This window comes from Camelus bactrianus, chromosome 2 (assembly GCF_048773025.1).
Source record: "Camelus bactrianus isolate YW-2024 breed Bactrian camel chromosome 2, ASM4877302v1, whole genome shotgun sequence".
NCBI classification, from domain to species: Eukaryota; Metazoa; Chordata; class Mammalia; order Artiodactyla; family Camelidae; genus Camelus; species Camelus bactrianus.
The window spans coordinates 13,129,160-13,147,490 of NC_133540.1; positions in this window are offsets into that span (position 1 = coordinate 13,129,160).

Sequence of the window (18,331 nt, forward strand, 5' to 3'; positions counted from 1 at the left end):
CCAACTCGGTTTTACAGTGAAAACTGCAGGAACTTCAAACCGGCACTAGGAAACAGACTGAGAAAGCAGAGAAAAAGTGTCTCCTGCAACCCGTTCAATTGGTGCTAGATGAACGAACGTCTCTCCACTTGCTCAGTTCTGAGAGATAAGTGTGTGTGAAAGCCGTCCTTCACCTAGCTTGTTGGGAACACAAAGTTTCTTTTCAGTTGCAAACTCCATTCCATACATATATATGGGGAGGTACTAGCTCCAACTCGGTTTTACAGTGAAAACTGCAGGAACTTCAAACCGGCACTAGGAAACAGACTGAGAAAGCAGAGAAAAAGTGTCTCCTGCAACCCGTTCAATTGGTGCTAGATGAACGAACGTCTCTCCACTTGCTCAGTTCTGAGAGATAAGTGTGTGTGAAAGCCGTCCTTCACCTAGCTTGTTGGGAACACAAAGTTTCTTTTCAGTTGCAAACTCCATTCCATTCATATATATGGGGAGGTACTAGCTCCAACTCGGTTTTACAGTGAAAACTGCAGGAACTTCAAACCGGCACTAGGAAACAGACTGAGAAAGCAGAGAAACAGTGTCTCCTGCAACCCGTTCCCTTGGTGCTAGATGAACAAACGTCTCTCCACTTGCTCAGTTCTGAGAGATAAGTGTGTGTGTAAGCCGTCCTTCACCTTGCTTGTTGGGAACACAAAGTTTCTTTTCAGTTGCAAACTCCATTCCATACATATATATGGAGAGGTACTAGCTCCAACTCGGTTTTACAGTGAAAACTGCAGGAACTTCAAACCGGCAGTAGGAAACAGAATGAGAAAGCAGAGAAAAAGTGTCTCCTGCAACCCGTTCCCTTGGTTCTAGATGAACGAACGTCTCTCGACTTTCTCAGTTCTGAGAGATAAGTGTGTGTGAAAGCCGTCCTTCACCTAGCTTGTTGGGAACACAAAGTTTCTTTTCAGGTGCAAACTCCATTCCATACATATATATGGGGAGGTACTAGCCCCAACTCGGTTTTACAGTGAAAACTGCAGGAACTTCAAACCGGCACTAGGAAACAGACTGAGAAAGCAGAGAAAAAGTGTCTCCTGCAACCCATTCCCTTGGTGCTAGAGGAACGAACGTCTCTCCACTTGCTCAGTTCTGAGAGATAATTGTGTGTGAAAGCCGTCCTTCACCTAGCTTGTTGGGAACACAAAGTTTCCTTTCAGTTGCAAACTCCATTCCATACATATATATGGAGAGGTACTAGCTCCAACTCGGTTTTACAGTGAAAACTGCAGGAATTTCAAACCGGCACTAGGAAACAGACTGAGAAAGCAGAGAAAAAGTGTCTCCTGCAACCCGTTCCCTTGGTTCTAGATGAACGAACGTCTCTCGACTTTCTCAGTTCTGAGAGATAAGTGTGTGTGAAAGCCGTCCTTCACCTAGCTTGTTGGGAACACAAAGTTTCTTTTCAGGTGCAAACTCCATTCCATACATATATATGGGGAGGTACTAGCTCCAACTCGGTTTTACAGTGAAAACTGCAGGAACGTCAAACCGGCACTAGGAAACAGACTGAGAAAGCAGAGAAAAAGTGTCTCCTGCAACCCGTTCCCTTGGTGCTAGAGGAACGAACGTCTCTCCACTTGCTCAGTTCTGAGAGATAAGTGTGTGTGAAAGCCGTCCTTCACCTAGCTTGTAGGGAACACAAAGTTTCTTTTCAGTTGCAAACTCCATTCCATACATATACATGGGGAGGTACTAGCCCCAACTCGGTTTTACAGTGAAAACTGCAGGAACTTCAAACCGGCCCTAGGAAACAGACTGAGAAAGCAGAGAAAAAGTGTCTCCTGCAACCCATTCCCTTGGTGCTAGATGAACGAACGTCTCGCCACTTGCTCAGTTCTGAGAGATAAGTGTGTGTGAAAGCCGTCCTTCACCTAGCTTGTTGGGAACACAAAGTTTCTTTTCAGTTGCAAACTCCATTCCATACATATATATGGGGAGGTACTAGCTCCAACTCGGTTTTACAGTGAAAACTGCAGGAACTTCATACCGGCACTAGGAAACAGACTGAGAAAGCAGAGAAAAAGTGTCTCCTGCAACCCGTTCCCTTGGTGCTAGATGAACAAACGTCTCTCCACTTGCTGAGTTCTGAGAGATAAGTGTGTGTGTAAGCCGTCCTTCACCTTGCTTGTTGGGAACACAAAGTTTCTTTTCAGTTGCAAACTCCATTCCATACTTATATATGGGGAGGTACTAGCTCCAACTCGGTTTTACAGTGAAAACTGCAGGAACTTCATACCGGCACTAGGAAACAGACTGAGAAAGCAGAGAAAAAGTGTCTCCTGCAACCCGTTCCCTTGGTGCTAGATGAACGAACGTCTCTCCACTTGCTCAGTTCTGAGAGATAAGTGTGTGTGAAAGCCGTCCTTCACCTAGCTTGTTGGGAACACAAAGTTTCTTTTCAGGTGCAAACTCCATTCCATACATATATATGGGGAGGTACTAGCTCCAACTCGGTTTTACAGTGAAAACTGCAGGAACTTCAAACCGGCACTAGGAAAAAGACTGAGAAAGCAGAGAAAAAGTGTCTCCTGCAACCCGTTCAATTGGTGCTAGATGAACGAACGTCTCTCCACTTGCTCAGTTCTGAGAGATAAGTGTGTGTGAAAGCCGTCCTTCACCTAGCTTGTTGGGAACACAAAGTTTCTTTTCAGTTGCAAACTCCATTCCATTCATATATATGGGGAGGTACTAGCTCCAACTCGGTTTTACAGTGAAAACTGCAGGAACTTCAAACCGGCACTAGGAAACAGACTGAGAAAGCAGAGAAACAGTGTCTCCTGCAACCCGTTCCCTTGGTGCTAGATGAACAAACGTCTCTCCACTTGCTCAGTTCTGAGAGATAAGTGTGTGTGTAAGCCGTCCTTCACCTTGCTTGTTGGGAACACAAAGTTTCTTTTCAGTTGCAAACTCCATTCCATACATATATATGGAGAGGTACTAGCTCCAACTCGGTTTTACAGTGAAAACTGCAGGAATTTCAAACCGGCAGTAGGAAACAGACTGAGAAAGCAGAGAAAAAGTGTCTCCTGCAACCCGTTCCCTTGGTTCTAGATGAACGAACGTCTCTCGACTTTCTCAGTTCTGAGAGGTAAGTGTGTGTGAAAGCCGTCCTTCACCTAGCTTGTTGGGAACACAAAGTTTCTTTTCAGGTGCAAACTCCATTCCATACATATATATGGGGAGGTACTAGCTCCAACTCGGTTTTACAGTGAAAACTGCAGGAACGTCAAACCGGCACTAGGAAACAGACTGAGAAAGCAGAGAAAAAGTGTCTCCTGCAACCCGTTCCCTTGGTGCTAGAGGAACGAACGTCTCTCCACTTGCTCAGTTCTGAGAGATAAGTGTGTGTGAAAGCCGTCCTTCACCTAGCTTGTTGGGAACACAAAGTTTCTTTTCAGTTGCAAACTCCATTCCATACATATATATGGGGAGGTACTAGCCCCAACTCGGTTTTACAGTGAAAACTGCAGGAACTTCAAACCGGCCCTAGGACACAGACTGAAAAAGCAGAGAAAAAGTGTCTCCTGCAACCCGTTCCCTTGGTGCTAGATGAACGAACGTCTCGCCACTTGCTCAGTTCTGAGAGATAAGTGTGTGTGAAAGCCGTCCTTCACCTAGCTTGTTGGGAACACAAAGTTTCTTTTCAGGTGCAAACTCCATTCCATACATATATATGGGGAGGTACTAGCTCCAACTCGGTTTTACAGTGAAAACTGCAGGAACTTCATACCGGCACTAGGAAACAGACTGAGAAAGCAGAGAAAAAGTGTCTCCTGCAACCCGTTCCCTTGGTGCTAGAGGAACGAACGTCTCTCCACTTGCTCAGTTCTGAGAGATAAGTGTGTGTGAAAGCCGTCCTTCACCTAGCTTGTAGGGAACACAAAGTTTCTTTTCAGTTGCAAACTCCATTCCATACATATACATGGGGAGGTACTAGCCCCAACTCGCTTTTACAGTGAAAACTGCAGGAACTTCAAACCGGCCCTAGGAAACAGACTGAGAAAGCAGAGAAAAAGTGTCTCCTGCAACCCATTCCCTTGGTGCTAGATGAACGAACGTCTCGCCACTTGCTCAGTTCTGAGAGATAAGTGTGTGTGAAAGCCGTCCTTCACCTAGCTTGTTGGGAACACAAAGTTTCTTTTCAGTTGCAAACTCCATTCCATACATATATATGGGGAGGTACTAGCTCCAACTCGGTTTTACAGTGAAAACTGCAGGAACGTCAAACCGGCACTAGGAAACAGACTGAGAAAGCAGAGAAAAAGTGTCTCCTGCAACCCGTTCCCTTGGTGCTAGAGGAACGAACGTCTCTCCACTTGCTGAGTTCTGAGAGATAAGTGTGTGTGAAAGCCGTCCTTCACCTAGCTTGTTGGGAACACAAAGTTTCTTTTCAGTTGCAAACTCCATTCCATACATATATATGGGGAGGTACTAGCTCCAACTCGGTTTTACAGTGAAAACTGCAGGAACTTCAAACCGGCACTAGGAAACAGACTGAGAAAGCAGAGAAAAAGTGTCTCCTGCAACCCGTTCCCTTGGTGCCAGATGAACAAACGTCTCTCCACTTGCTCAGTTCTGAGAGATAAGTGTGTGTGTAAGCCGTCCTTCACCTAGCTTGTTGGCAACACAAAGTTTCTTTTCAGTTGCAAACTCCATTCCATACATATATATGGAGAGGTACTAGCTCCAACTCGGTTTTACAGTGAAAACTGCAGGAACTTCATACCGGCACTAGGAAACAGACTGAGAAAGCAGAGAAAAAGTGTCTCCTGCAACCCGTTCAATTGGTGCTAGATGAACGAACGTCTCTCCACTTGCTCAGTTCTGAGAGATAAGTGTGTGTGAAAGCCGTCCTTCACCTAGCCTGTTGGGAACACAAAGTTTCTTTTCAGTTGCAAACTCCATTCCATACATATATATGGGGAGGTACTAGCTCCAACTCGGTTTTACAGTGAAAACTGCAGGAACTTCATACCGGCACTAGGAAACAGACTGAGAAAGCAGAGAAAAAGTGTCTCCTGCAACCCGTTCCCTTGGTGCCAGATGAACAAACGTCTCTCCACTTGCTCAGTTCTGAGAGATAAGTGTGTGTGTAAGCCGTCCTTCACCTAGCTTGTTGGCAACACAAAGTTTCTTTTCAGTTGCAAACTCCATTCCATACATATATATGGAGAGGTACTAGCTCCAACTCGGTTTTACAGTGAAAACTGCAGGAATTTCAAACCGGCACTAGGAAACAGACTGAGAAAGCAGAGAAAAAGTGTCTCCTGCAACCCGTTCCCTTGGTTCTAGATGAACGAACGTCTCTCGACTTTCTCAGTTCTGAGAGATAAGTGTGTGTGAAAGCCGTCCTTCACCTAGCTTGTTGGGAACACAAAGTTTCTTTTCAGGTGCAAACTCCATTCCATACATATATATGGGGAGGTACTAGCTCCAACTCGGTTTTACAGTGAAAACTGCAGGAACGTCAAAACAGCACTAGGAAACAGACTGAGAAAGCAGAGAAAAAGTGTCTCCTGCAACCCGTTCCCTTGGTGCTAGAGGAACGAACGTCTCTCCACTTGCTCAGTTCTGAGAGATAAGTGTGTGTGAAAGCCGTCCTTCACCTAGCTTGTTGGGAACACAAAGTTTCTTTTCAGTTGCAAACTCCATTCCATACATATATATGGGGAGGTACTAGCCCCAACTCGGTTTTACAGTGAAAACTGCAGGAACTTCAAACCGGCCCTAGGACACAGACTGAAAAAGCAGAGAAAAAGTGTCTCCTGCAACCCGTTCCCTTGGTGCTAGATGAACGAACGTCTCGCCACTTGCTCAGTTCTGAGAGATAAGTGTGTGTGAAAGCCGTCCTTCACCTAGCTTGTTGGGAACACAAAGTTTCTTTTCAGTTGCAAACTCCATTCCATACATATATATGGGGAGGTACTAGCTCCAACTCTGTTTTACAGTGAAAACTGCAGGAACTTCATACCGGCACTAGGAAACAGACTGAGAAAGCAGAGAAAAAGTGTCTCCTGCAACCCGTTCCCTTGGTGCTAGATGAACAAACGTCTCTCCACTTGCTGAGTTCTGAGAGATAAGTGTGTGTGTAAGCCGTCCTTCACCTTGCTTGTTGGGAACACAAAGTTTCTTTTCAGTTGCAAACTCCATTCCATACATATATATGGAGAGGTACTAGCTCCAACTCGGTTTTACAGTGAAAACTGCAGGAACTTCAAACCGGCACTAGGAAACAGACTGAGAAAGCAGAGAAAAAGTGTCTCCTGCAACCCGTTCCCTTGGTGCTAGATGAACGAACGTCTCTCCACTTGCTCAGTTCTGAGAGATAAGTGTGTGTGAAAGCCGTCCTTCACCTAGCTTGTTGGGAACACAAAGTTTCTTTTCAGGTGCAAACTCCATTCCATACATATATATGGGGAGGTACTAGCTCCAACTCTGTTTTACAGTGAAAACTGCAGGAACGTCAAACCGGCACTAGGAAACAGACTGAGAAAGCAGAGAAAAAGTGTCTCCTGCAACCCTTCCCTTGGTGCTAGAGGAACGAACGTCTCTCCACTTGCTCAGTTCTGAGAGATAAGTGTGTGTGAAAGCCGTCCTTCACCTAGCTTGTTGGGAACACAAAGTTTCTTTTCAGTTGCAAGCTCCATTCCATACATATATATGGAGAGGTACTAGCTCCAACTCGGTTTTACAGTGAAAACTGCAGGAACTTCAAACCGGCACTAGGAAACAGACTGAGAAAGCAGAGAAAAAGTGTCTCCTGCAAACCGTTCCCTTGGTGCTAGATGAACGAACGTCTCTCCACTTGCTCAGTTCTGAGAGATAAGTGTGTGTGAAAGCTGTCCTTCACCTAGCTTGTTGGGAACACAAAGTTTCTTTTCAGTTGCAAACTCCATTCCATACATATATATGGGGAGGTACTAGCTCCAACTCGGTTTTACAGTGAAAACTGCAGGAACTTCAAACCGGGACTAGGAAACAGACTGAGAAAGCAGAGAAAAAGTGTCTCCTGCAACCCGTTCCCTTGGTGTTAGATGAAAGAACGACTCTCGACTTTCTCATTTCTGAGAGATAAGTGTGTGTGAAAGCCGTCCTTCACCTAGCTTGTTGGGAACACAATTATTCTTTTCAGTTGCAAACTCCATTCCATACATATATATGGGGAGGTACTAGCTCCAACTCGGTTTTACAGTGAAAACTGCAGGAACGTCAAAGCGGCACTAGGAAACAGACTGAGAAAGCAGAGAAAAAGTGTCTCCTGCAACCCGTTCCCTTGGTGCTAGATGAACGAACGTCTCTCCACTTGCTCAGTTCTGAGAGATAAGTGTGAGTGAAAGCCGTCCTTCACCTAGCTTGTTGGGAACACAAAGTTTCTTTTCAGTTGCAAACTCCATTCCATACATATATATGGGGAGGTACTAGCTCCAACTCGGATTTACAGTGAAAACTGCAGGAACTTCAAACCGGCACTAGGAAACAGACTGAAAAAGCAGAGAAAAAGTGTCTCCTTCAACCCGTTCCCTTGGTGTTAGATGAAAGAACGACTCTCGACTTTCTCAGTTCTGAGAGATAAGTGTGTGTGAAAGCCGTACTTCACCTAGCTTGTTGGGAACACAATTTTTCTTTTCAGTTGCAAACTCCATTCTATACATATATATGGGGAGGTACTAGCTCCAACTCGGTTTTACAGTGAAAACTGCAGGAACTTAAAACCGGCACTAGGAAACAGACTGAGAAAGCAGAGAAAAAGTGTCTCCTGCAACCCGTTCCCTTGGTGCTAGATGAACGAACGTCTCTCCACTTGCTCAGTTCTGAGAGATAAGTGTGTGTGAAAGCCGTCCTTCACCTAGCTTGTTGGGAACACAAAGTTTCTTTTCAGGTGCAAACTCCATTCCATACATATATATGGGGAGGTACTAGCTCCAACTCGGTTTTACAGTGAAAACTGCAGGAACTTCAAACCGGCACTAGGAAACAGACTGAGAAAGCAGAGAAAAAGTGTCTCCTGCAACTCGTTCCCTTGGTGCTAGAGGAACGAACGTCTCTCCACGTGCTAAGTTCTGAGAGATAAGTGTGCGTGAAAGCCGTCTTTCACCTAGCTTGTTGGGAACACAAAGTTTCTTTTCAGTTGCAAACTCCATTCCATACATATATATGGGGAGGTACTAGCCCCAACTCGGTTTTACAGTGAAAACTGCAGGAACTTCAAACCGGCCCTAGGAAACAGACTGAGAATGCAGAGAAAAAGTGTCTCCTGCAACCCATTCCCTTGGTGCTAGATGAACGAACGTCTCGCCACTTGCTCAGTTCTGAGAGATATGTGTGTGTGAAAGCCGTCCTTCACCTAGCTTGTTGGGAACACAAAGTTTCTTTTCAGTTGCAAACTCCATTCCATACATATATATGGGGAGGTACTAGCTCCAACTCGGTTTTACAGTGAAAACTGCAGGAACTTCATACCGGCACTAGGAAACAGACTGAGAAAGCAGAGAAAAAGTGTCTCCTGCAACCCGTTCCCTTGGTGCTAGATGAACAAACGTCTCTCCACTTGCTGAGTTCTGAGAGATAAGTGTGTGTGTAAGCCGTCCTTCACCTTGCTTGTTGGGAACACAAAGTTTCTTTTCAGTTGCAAACTCCATTCCATACATATATATGGAGAGGTACTAGCTCCAACTCGGTTTTACAGTGAAAACTGCAGGAACTTCAAAACGGCACTAGGAAACAGACTGAGAAAGCAGAGAAAAAGTGTCTCCTGCAACCCGTTCCCTTGGTGCTAGATGAACGAACGTCTCTTCACTTGCTCAGTTCTGAGAGATAAGTGTGTGTGAAAGCCGTCCTTCACCTAGCTTGTTGGGAACACAAAGTTTCTTTTCAGGTGCAAACTCCATTCCATACATATATATGGGGAGGTACTAGCTCCAACTCTGTTTTACAGTGAAAACTGCAGGAACGTCAAACTGGCACTAGGAAACAGACTGAGAAAGCAGAGAAAAAGTGTCTCCTGCAACCCGTTCCCTTGGTGCTAGATGAACGAACGTCTCTCGACTTTCTCAGTTCTGAGAGATAAGTGTGTGTGAAAGCCGTCCTTCACCTAGCTTGTTGGGAACACAAAGTTTCTTTTCAGGTGCAAACTCCATTCCATACATATATATGGGGAGGTACTAGCTCCAACTCGGTTTTACAGTGAAAACTGCAGGAACGTCAAAACAGCACTAGGAAACAGACTGAGAAAGCAGAGAAAAAGTGTCTCCTGCAACCCGTTCCCTTGGTGCTAGAGGAACGAACGTCTCTCCACTTGCTCAGTTCTGAGAGATAAGTGTGTGTGAAAGCCGTCCTTCACCTAGCTTGTTGGGAACACAAAGTTTCTTTTCAGTTGCAAACTCCATTCCATACATATATATGGGGAGGTACTAGCCCCAACTCGGTTTTACAGTGAAAACTGCAGGAACTTCAAACCGGCCCTAGGACACAGACTGAAAAAGCAGAGAAAAAGTGTCTCCTGCAACCCGTTCCCTTGGTGCTAGATGAACGAACGTCTCGCCACTTGCTCAGTTCTGAGAGATAAGTGTGTGTGAAAGCCGTCCTTCACCTAGCTTGTTGGGAACACAAAGTTTCTTTTCAGTTGCAAACTCCATTCCATACATATATATGGGGAGGTACTAGCTCCAACTCGGTTTTACAGTGAAAACTGCAGGAACTTCATACCGGCACTAGGAAACAGACTGAGAAAGCAGAGAAAAAGTGTCTCCTGCAACCCGTTCCCTTGGTGCTAGATGAACAAACGTCTCTCCACTTGCTGAGTTCTGAGAGATAAGTGTGTGTGTAAGCCGTCCTTCACCTTGCTTGTTGGGAACACAAAGTTTCTTTTCAGTTGCAAACTCCATTCCATACATATATATGGAGAGGTACTAGCTCCAACTCGGTTTTACAGTGAAAACTGCAGGAACTTCAAACCGGCACTAGGAAACAGACTGAGAAAGCAGAGAAAAAGTGTCTCCTGCAACCCGTTCCCTTGGTGCTAGAGGAACGAACGTCTCTCCACTTGCTCAGTTCTGAGAGATAAGTGTGTGTGAAAGCCGTCCTTCACCTAGCTTGTTGGGAACACAAAGTTTCTTTTCAGTTGCAAGCTCCATTCCATACATATATATGGAGAGGTACTAGCTCCAACTCGGTTTTACAGTGAAAACTGCAGGAACTTCAAACCGGCACTAGGAAACAGACTGAGAAAGCAGAGAAAAAGTGTCTCCTGCAAACCGTTCCCTTGGTGCTAGATGAACGAACGTCTCTCCACTTGCTCAGTTCTGAGAGATAAGTGTGTGTGAAAGCTGTCCTTCACCTAGCTTGTTGGGAACACAAAGTTTCTTTTCAGTTGCAAACTCCATTCCATACATATATATGGGGAGGTACTAGCCCCAACTCGGTTTTACAGTGAAAACTGCAGGAACTTCAAACCGGCCCTAGGAAACAGACTGAGAATGCAGAGAAAAAGTGTCTCCTGCAACCCATTCCCTTGGTGCTAGATGAACGAACGTCTCGCCACTTGCTCAGTTCTGAGAGATAAGTGTGTGTGAAAGCCGTCCTTCACCTAGCTTGTTGGGAACACAAAGTTTCTTTTCAGTTGCAAACTCCATTCCATACATATATATGGGGAGGTACTAGCTCCAACTCGGTTTTACAGTGAAAACTGCAGGAACTTCATACCGGCACTAGGAAACAGACTGAGAAAGCAGAGAAAAAGTGTCTCCTGCAACCCGTTCCCTTGGTGCTAGATGAACAAACGTCTCTCCACTTGCTGAGTTCTGAGAGATAAGTGTGTGTGTAAGCCGTCCTTCACCTTGCTTGTTGGGAACACAAAGTTTCTTTTCAGTTGCAAACTCCATTCCATACATATATATGGAGAGGTACTAGCTCCAACTCGGTTTTACAGTGAAAACTGCAGGAACTTCAAACCGGCACTAGGAAACAGACTGAGAAAGCAGAGAAAAAGTGTCTCCTGCAACCCGTTCCCTTGGTGCTAGATGAACGAACGTCTCTCCACTTGCTCAGTTCTGAGAGATAAGTGTGTGTGAAAGCCGTCCTTCACCTAGCTTGTTGGGAACACAAAGTTTCTTTTCAGGTGCAAACTCCATTCCATACATATATATGGGGAGGTACTAGCTCCAACTCTGTTTTACAGTGAAAACTGCAGGAACGTCAAACCGGCACTAGGAAACAGACTGAGAAAGCAGAGAAAAAGTGTCTCCTGCAACCCGTTCCCTTGGTGCTAGAGGAACGAACGTCTCTCCACTTGCTCAGTTCTGAGAGATAAGTGTGTGTGAAAGCCGTCCTTCACCTAGCTTGTTGGGAACACAAAATTTCTTTTCAGTTGCAAACTCCATTCCATACATATATATGGGGAGGTACTAGCCCCAACTCGGTTTTACAGTGAAAACTGCAGGAACTTCAAACCGGCCCTAGGAAACAGACTGAGAAAGCAGAGAAAAAGTGTCTCCTGCAACCCATTCCCTTGGTGCTAGATGAACGAACGTCTCGCCACTTGCTCAGTACTGAGAGATAAGTGTGTGTGAAAGCCGTCCTTCACCTAGCTTGTTGGGAACACAAAGTTTCTTTTCAGTTGCAAGCTCCATTCCATACATATATATGGAGAGGTACTAGCTCCAACTCGGTTTTACAGTGAAAACTGCAGGAACGTCAAACCGGCACTAGGAATCAGACTGAGAAAGCAGAGAAAAAGTGTCTCCTGCAACCCGTTCCCTTGGTTCTAGATGAACGAACGTCTCTCGACTTTCCCAGTTCTGAGAGATAAGTGTGTGTGAAAGCCGTCCTTCACCTAGCTTGTTGGGAACACAAAGTTTCTTTTCAGTTGCAAACTCCATTCCATACATATATATGGGGAGGTACCAACTCCAACTCGGTTTTACAGTGAAAACTGCAGGAACTTCAAACCGGGACTAGGAAACAGACTGAGAAAGCAGAGAAAAAGTGTCACCTGCAACCCGTTCCCTAGGTGCTAGAGGAACGAACGTCTCTCCACTTGCTCAGTTCTGAGGGATAAGTGTGTGTGAAAGCCGTCCTTCACCTAGCTTGTTGGGAACACAAAGTTTCTTTTCAGTTGCAAACTCCATTCCATACATATATATGGGGAGGTACTAGCCCCAGCTCGGTTTTACAGTGAAAACTGCAGGAACTTCAAACCGGCCCTAGGAAACAGACTGAGAAAGCAGAGAAAAAGTGTCTCCTGCAACCCATTCCCTTGGTGCTAGATGAACGAACGTCTCCCCACTTGCTCAGTTCTGAGAGATAAGTGTGTGTGAAAGCCGTCCTTCACCTAGCTTGTTGGGAACACAAAGTTTCTTTTCAGTTGCAAAATCCATTCCATACATATATATGGGGAGGTACTAGCTCCAACTCGGTTTTACAGTGAAAACTGCAGGAACTTCAAACCGGCCCTAGGAAACAGACTGAGAAAGCAGAGAAAAAGTGTCTACTGCAACCCGTTCCCTTGGTGCTAGATGAACAAACGTCTCTCCACTTGCTCAGTTCTGAGAGATAAGTGTGTGTGTAAGCCGTCCTTCACCTTGCTTGTTGGGAACACAAAGTTTCTTTTCAGTTGGAAACTCCATTCCATACATATATATGGAGAGGTACTAGCTCCAACTCGGTTTTACAGTGAAAACTGCAGGAACTTCAAACCGGCACTAGGAAACAGACTGAGAAAGCAGAGAAAAAGTGTCTCCTGCAACCCGTTCCCTTGGTGCTAGATGAACAAACGTCTCTCCACTTGCTCAGTTCTGAGAGATAAGTGTGTGTGAAAGCCGTCCTTCACCTAGCTTGTTGGGAACACAAAGTTTCTTTTCAGGTGCAAACTCCATTCCATACATATATATGGGGAGGTACTAGCTCCAACTCGGTTTTACAGTGAAAACTGCAGGAACGTCAAACCGGCACTAGGAAACAGACTGAGAAAGCAGAGAAAAAGTGTCTCCTGCAACCCGTTCCCTTGGTGCTAGAGGAACGAACGTCTCTCCACTTGCTCAGTTCTGAGAGATAAGTGTGTGTGAAAGCCGTCCTTCACCTAGCTTGTTGGGAACACAAAGTTTCTTTTCAGTTGCAAACTCCATTCCATACATATATATGGGGAGGTACTAGCCCCAACTCGGTTTTACAGTGAAAACTGCAGGAACTTCAAACCGGCCCTAGGAAACAGACTGAGAAAGCAGAGAAAAAGTGTCTCCTGCAACCCGTTCCCTTGGTGCTAGATGAACGAACGTCTCTCCACTTGCTCAGTTCTGAGAGATAAGTGTGTGTGAAAGCCGTCCTTCACCTAGCTTGTTGGGAACACAAAGTTTCTTTTCAGTTGCAAACTCCATTCCATACATATATATGGGGAGGTACTAGCTCCAACTCGGTTTTACAGTGAAAACTGCAGGAACTTCATACCGGCACTAGGAAACAGACTGAGAAAGCAGAGAAAAATTGTCTCCTGCAACCCGTTCCCTTGGTGCTAGATGAACAAACGTCTCTCCACTTGCTCAGTTCTGAGAGATAAGTGTGTGTTTAAGCCGTCCTTCACCTTGCTTGTTGGGAACACAAAGTTTCTTTTCAGTTGCAAACTCCATTCCATACATATATATGGGGAGGTACTAGCTCCAACTCGGTTTTACAGTGAAAACTGCAGGAACTTCAAACCGGCACTAGGAAACAGACTGAGAAAGCAGAGAAAAAGTGTCTCCTGCAACCCGTTCCCTTGGTGCTAGAGGAACGAACGTCTCTCCACTTGCTCAGTTCTGAGAGATAAGTGTGTGTGAAAGCCGTCCTTCACCTAGCTTGTTGGGAACACAAAGTTTCTTTTCAGTTGCAAACTCCATTCCATACATATATATGGGGAGGTACTAGCCCCAACTCGGTATTACAGTGAAAACTGCAGGAACTTCAAACCGGCCCTAGGAAACAGACTGAGAAAGCAGAGAAAAAGTGTCTCCTGCAACCCGTTCAATTGGTGCTAGATGAACGAACGTCTCTCCACTTGCTCAGTTCTGAGAGATAAGTGTGTGTGAAAGCCGTCCTTCACCTAGCTTGTTGGGAACACAAAGTTTCATTTCAGTTGCAAACTCCATTCCATACATATATATGGGGAGGTACTAGCTCCAACTCGGTTTTACAGTGAAAACTGCAGGAACTTCATACCGGCACTAGGAAACAGACTGAGAAAGCAGAGAAAAAGTGTCTCCTGCAACCCGTTCCCTTGGTGCTAGAGGAACGAACGTCTCTCCACTTGCTCAGTTCTGAGAGATAAGTGTGTGTGAAAGCCGTCCTTCACCTAGCTTGTTGGGAACACAAAGTTTCTTTTCAGTTGCAAACTCCATTCCATACATATATATGGGGAGGTACTAGCCCCAACTCGGTATTACAGTGAAAACTGCAGGAACTTCAAACCGGCACTAGGAAACAGACTTAGAAAGCAGAGAAAAAGTGTCTCCTGCAAACCGTTCCCTTGGTGCTAGATGAACGAACGTCTCTCCACTTGCTCAGTTCTGAGAGATAAGTGTGTGTGAAAGCCGTCCTTCACCTAGCTTGTTGGGAACACAAAGTTTCTTTTCAGTTGCAAACTCCATTCCATACATATATATGGGGAAGTACTAGCTCCAACTCGGTTTTACAGTAAAAACTGCAGGAACTTCTTACCGGCACTAGGAAACAGACTGAGAAAGCAGAGAAAAAGTGTCTCCTGCAACCCGTCCCCTTGGTGCTAGAGGAACGAACGTCTCTCCACTTGCTCAGTTCTGAGAGATAAGTGTGTGTGAAAGCCGTCCTTCACCTTGCTTGTTGGGAACACAAAGTTTCTTTTCAGTTGCAAACTCCATTCCATACATATATATGGAGAGGTACTAGCTCCAACTCGGTTTTACAGTGAAAACTGCAGGAACTTCAAACCGGCACTAGGAAACAGACTGAGAAAGCAGAGAAAAAGTGTCTCCTGCAACCCGTTCCCTTGGTGCTAGATGAACGAACGTCTCTCCACTTGCTCAGATCTGAGAGATAAGTGTGTGTGAAAGCCGTCCTTCACCTATCTTGTTGGGAACACAAAGTTTCTTTTCAGGTGCAAACTTCATTCCATACATATATATGGAGAGGTACTAGCTCCAACTCGGTTTTACAGTGAAAACTGCAGGAACGTCAAACCGGCACTAGGAAACAGACTGAGAAAGCAGAGAAAAAGTGTCTCCTGCAACCCGTTCCCTTGGTGCTAGATGAACGAACGTCTCTCCACTTGCTCAGTTCTGAGAGATAAGTGTGTGTGAAAGCCGTCCTTCACCTAGCTTGTTGGGAACACAAAGTTTCTTTTCAGTTGCAAACTCCATTCCATACATATATATGGGGAGGTACTAGCCCCAACTCGGTTTTACAGTGAAAACTTCAGGAACTTCAAACCTGCCCTAGGAAACAGACTGAGAAAGCAGAGAAAAAGTGTCTCCTGCAACCCATTCCCTTGGTGTTAGATGAAAGAACGACTCTCGACTTTCTCAGTTCTGAGAGATATGTGTGTGTGAAAGCCGTCCTTCACCTAGCTTGTTGGGAACACAAAGTTTCTTTTCAGTTGCAAGCTCCATTCCATACATATATATGGAGAGGTACTAGCTCCAACTCGGTTTTACAGTGAAAACTGCAGGAACTTCAAACCGGCACTAGGAAACAGACTGAGAAAGCAGAGAAAAAGTGTCTCCTGCAACCCGTTCCCTTGGTGCTAGATGAACGAACGTCTCTCCACTTGCTCAGTTCTGAGAGATAAGTGTGTGTGAAAGCCGTCCTTCACCTATCTTGTTGGGAACACAAAGTTTCTTTTCAGGTGCAAACTCCATTCCATACATATATATGGAGAGGTACTAGCTCCAACTCTGTTTTACAGTGAAAACTGCAGGAACGTCAAACCGGCACTAGGAAACAGACTGAGAAAGCAGAGAAAAAGTGTCTCCTGCAACCCGTTCCCTTGGTGCTAGATGAACGAACGTCTCTCCACTTGCTCAGTTCTGAGAGATAAGTGTGTGTGAAAGCCGTCCTTCACCTAGCTTCTTGGGAACACAAAGTTTCTTTTCAGTTGCAAACTCCATTCCATACATATATATGGGGAGGTACTAGCCCCAACTCGGTTTTACAGTGAAAACTGCAGGAACTTCAAACCGGCCCTAGGAAACAGACTGAGAAACAGAGAAAAAGTGTCTCCTGCAACCCATTCCCTTGGTGTTAGATGAAAGAACGACTCTCGACTTTCTCAGTTCTGAGAGATAAGTGTGTGTGAAAGCCGTCCTTCACCTAGCTTGTTGGGAACACAAAGTTTCTTTTCAGTTGCAAGCTCCATTCCATACATATATATGGAGAGGTACTAGCTCCAACTCGGTTTTACAGTGAAAACTGCAGGAACTTCAAACCGGCACTAGGAAACAGACTGAGAAGCAGAGAAATAGTGTCCCCTGCAAACCGTTCCCTTGGTGCTAGATGAACGAACGTCTCTCCACTTGCTCAGTTCTGAGAGATAAGTGTGTGTGAAAGCTGTCCTTCACCTAGCTTGTTGGGAACACAAAGTTTCTTTTCAGTTGCAAACTCCATTCCATATATATATATGGGGAGGTACTAGCTCCAACTCGGTTTTACAGTGAAAACTGCAGGAACTTCAAACCGGCACTAGGAAACAGACTGAGAAAGCAGAGAAAAAGTGTCTCCTGCAACGCGTTCCCTTGGTGCTAGATGAACGAACGTCTCTCCACTTGCTCAGTTCTGAGAGATAAGTGTGTGTGAAAGCCGTCCTTCTCCTAGCTTTTTGGGAACACAAAGATTCTTTTCAGTTGCAAACTACATTCCATACATATATATGGAGAGGTACTAGCTCCAACTCGGTTTTACAGTGAAAACTGCAGGAACTTCAAACCGGCACTAGGAAACAGACTGAGAAAGCAGAGAAAAAGTGTCTCCTGCAAACCGTTCCCTTGGTGCTAGATGAACGAACGACTCCCGAATTTCTCAGTTCTGAGAGATAAGTGTGTGTGAAAGCCGTCCTTCACCTAGCTTGTTGGGAACACAAAGTTTCTTTTCAGTTGCAAACTCCATTCCATACATATATATGGGGAAGTACTAGCTCCAACTCGGTTTTACAGTGAAAACTGCAGGAACTTCAAACTGGCACTAGGAAACAGACTGAGAAAGCAGAGAAAAAGTGTCTCCTGCAACCCGTTCCCTTGGTGCTAGAGGAACGAACGTCTCTCCACTTGCTCAGTTCTGAGAGATAAGTGTGTGTGAAAGCCGTCCTTCACCTAGCTTGTTGGGAACACAAAGTATCTTTTCAGTTGCAAACTCCATTCCATACATATACATGGGGAGGTACTAGCCCCAACTCGGTTTTACAGTGAAAACTGCAGGAACTTCAAACCGGCCCTAGGAAACAGACTGAGAAAGCAGAGAAAAAGTGTCTCCTGCAACCCGTTCCCTTGGTGCTAGATGAACGAACGTCTCTCCACTTGCTCAGTTCTGAGAGATAAGTGTGTGTGAAAGCCGTCCTTCACCTAGCTTGTTGGGAACACAAAGTTTCTTTTCAGTTGCAAACTCCATTCCATACATATATATGGGGAGGTACTAGCTCCAACTCGGTTTTACAGTGAAAACTGCAGGAACTTCATACCGGCACTAGGAAACAGACTGAGAAAGCAGAGAAAAATTGTCTCCTGCAACCCGTTCCCTTGGTGCTAGATGAACAAACGTCTCTCCACTTGCTCAGTTCTGAGAGATAAGTGTGTGTTTAAGCCGTCCTTCACCTTGCTTGTTGGGAACACAAAGTTTCTTTTCAGTTGCAAACTCCATTCCATACATATATATGGGGAGGTACTAGCCCCAACTCGGTATTACAGTGAAAACTGCAGGAACTTCAAACCGGCACTAGGAAACAGACTTAGAAAGCAGAGAAAAAGTGTCTCCTGCAAACCGTTCCCTTGGTGCTAGATGAACGAACGTCTCTCCACTTGCTCAGTTCTGAGAGATAAGTGTGTGTGAAAGCCGTCCTTCACCTAGCTTGTTGGGAACACAAAGTTTCTTTTCAGTTGCAAACTCCATTCCATACATATATATGGGGAAGTACTAGCTCCAACTCGGTTTTACAGTAAAAACTGCAGGAACTTCTTACCGGCACTAGGAAACAGACTGAGAAAGCAGAGAAAAAGTGTCTCCTGCAACCCGTCCCCTTGGTGCTAGAGGAACGAACGTCTCTCCACTTGCTCAGTTCTGAGAGATAAGTGTGTGT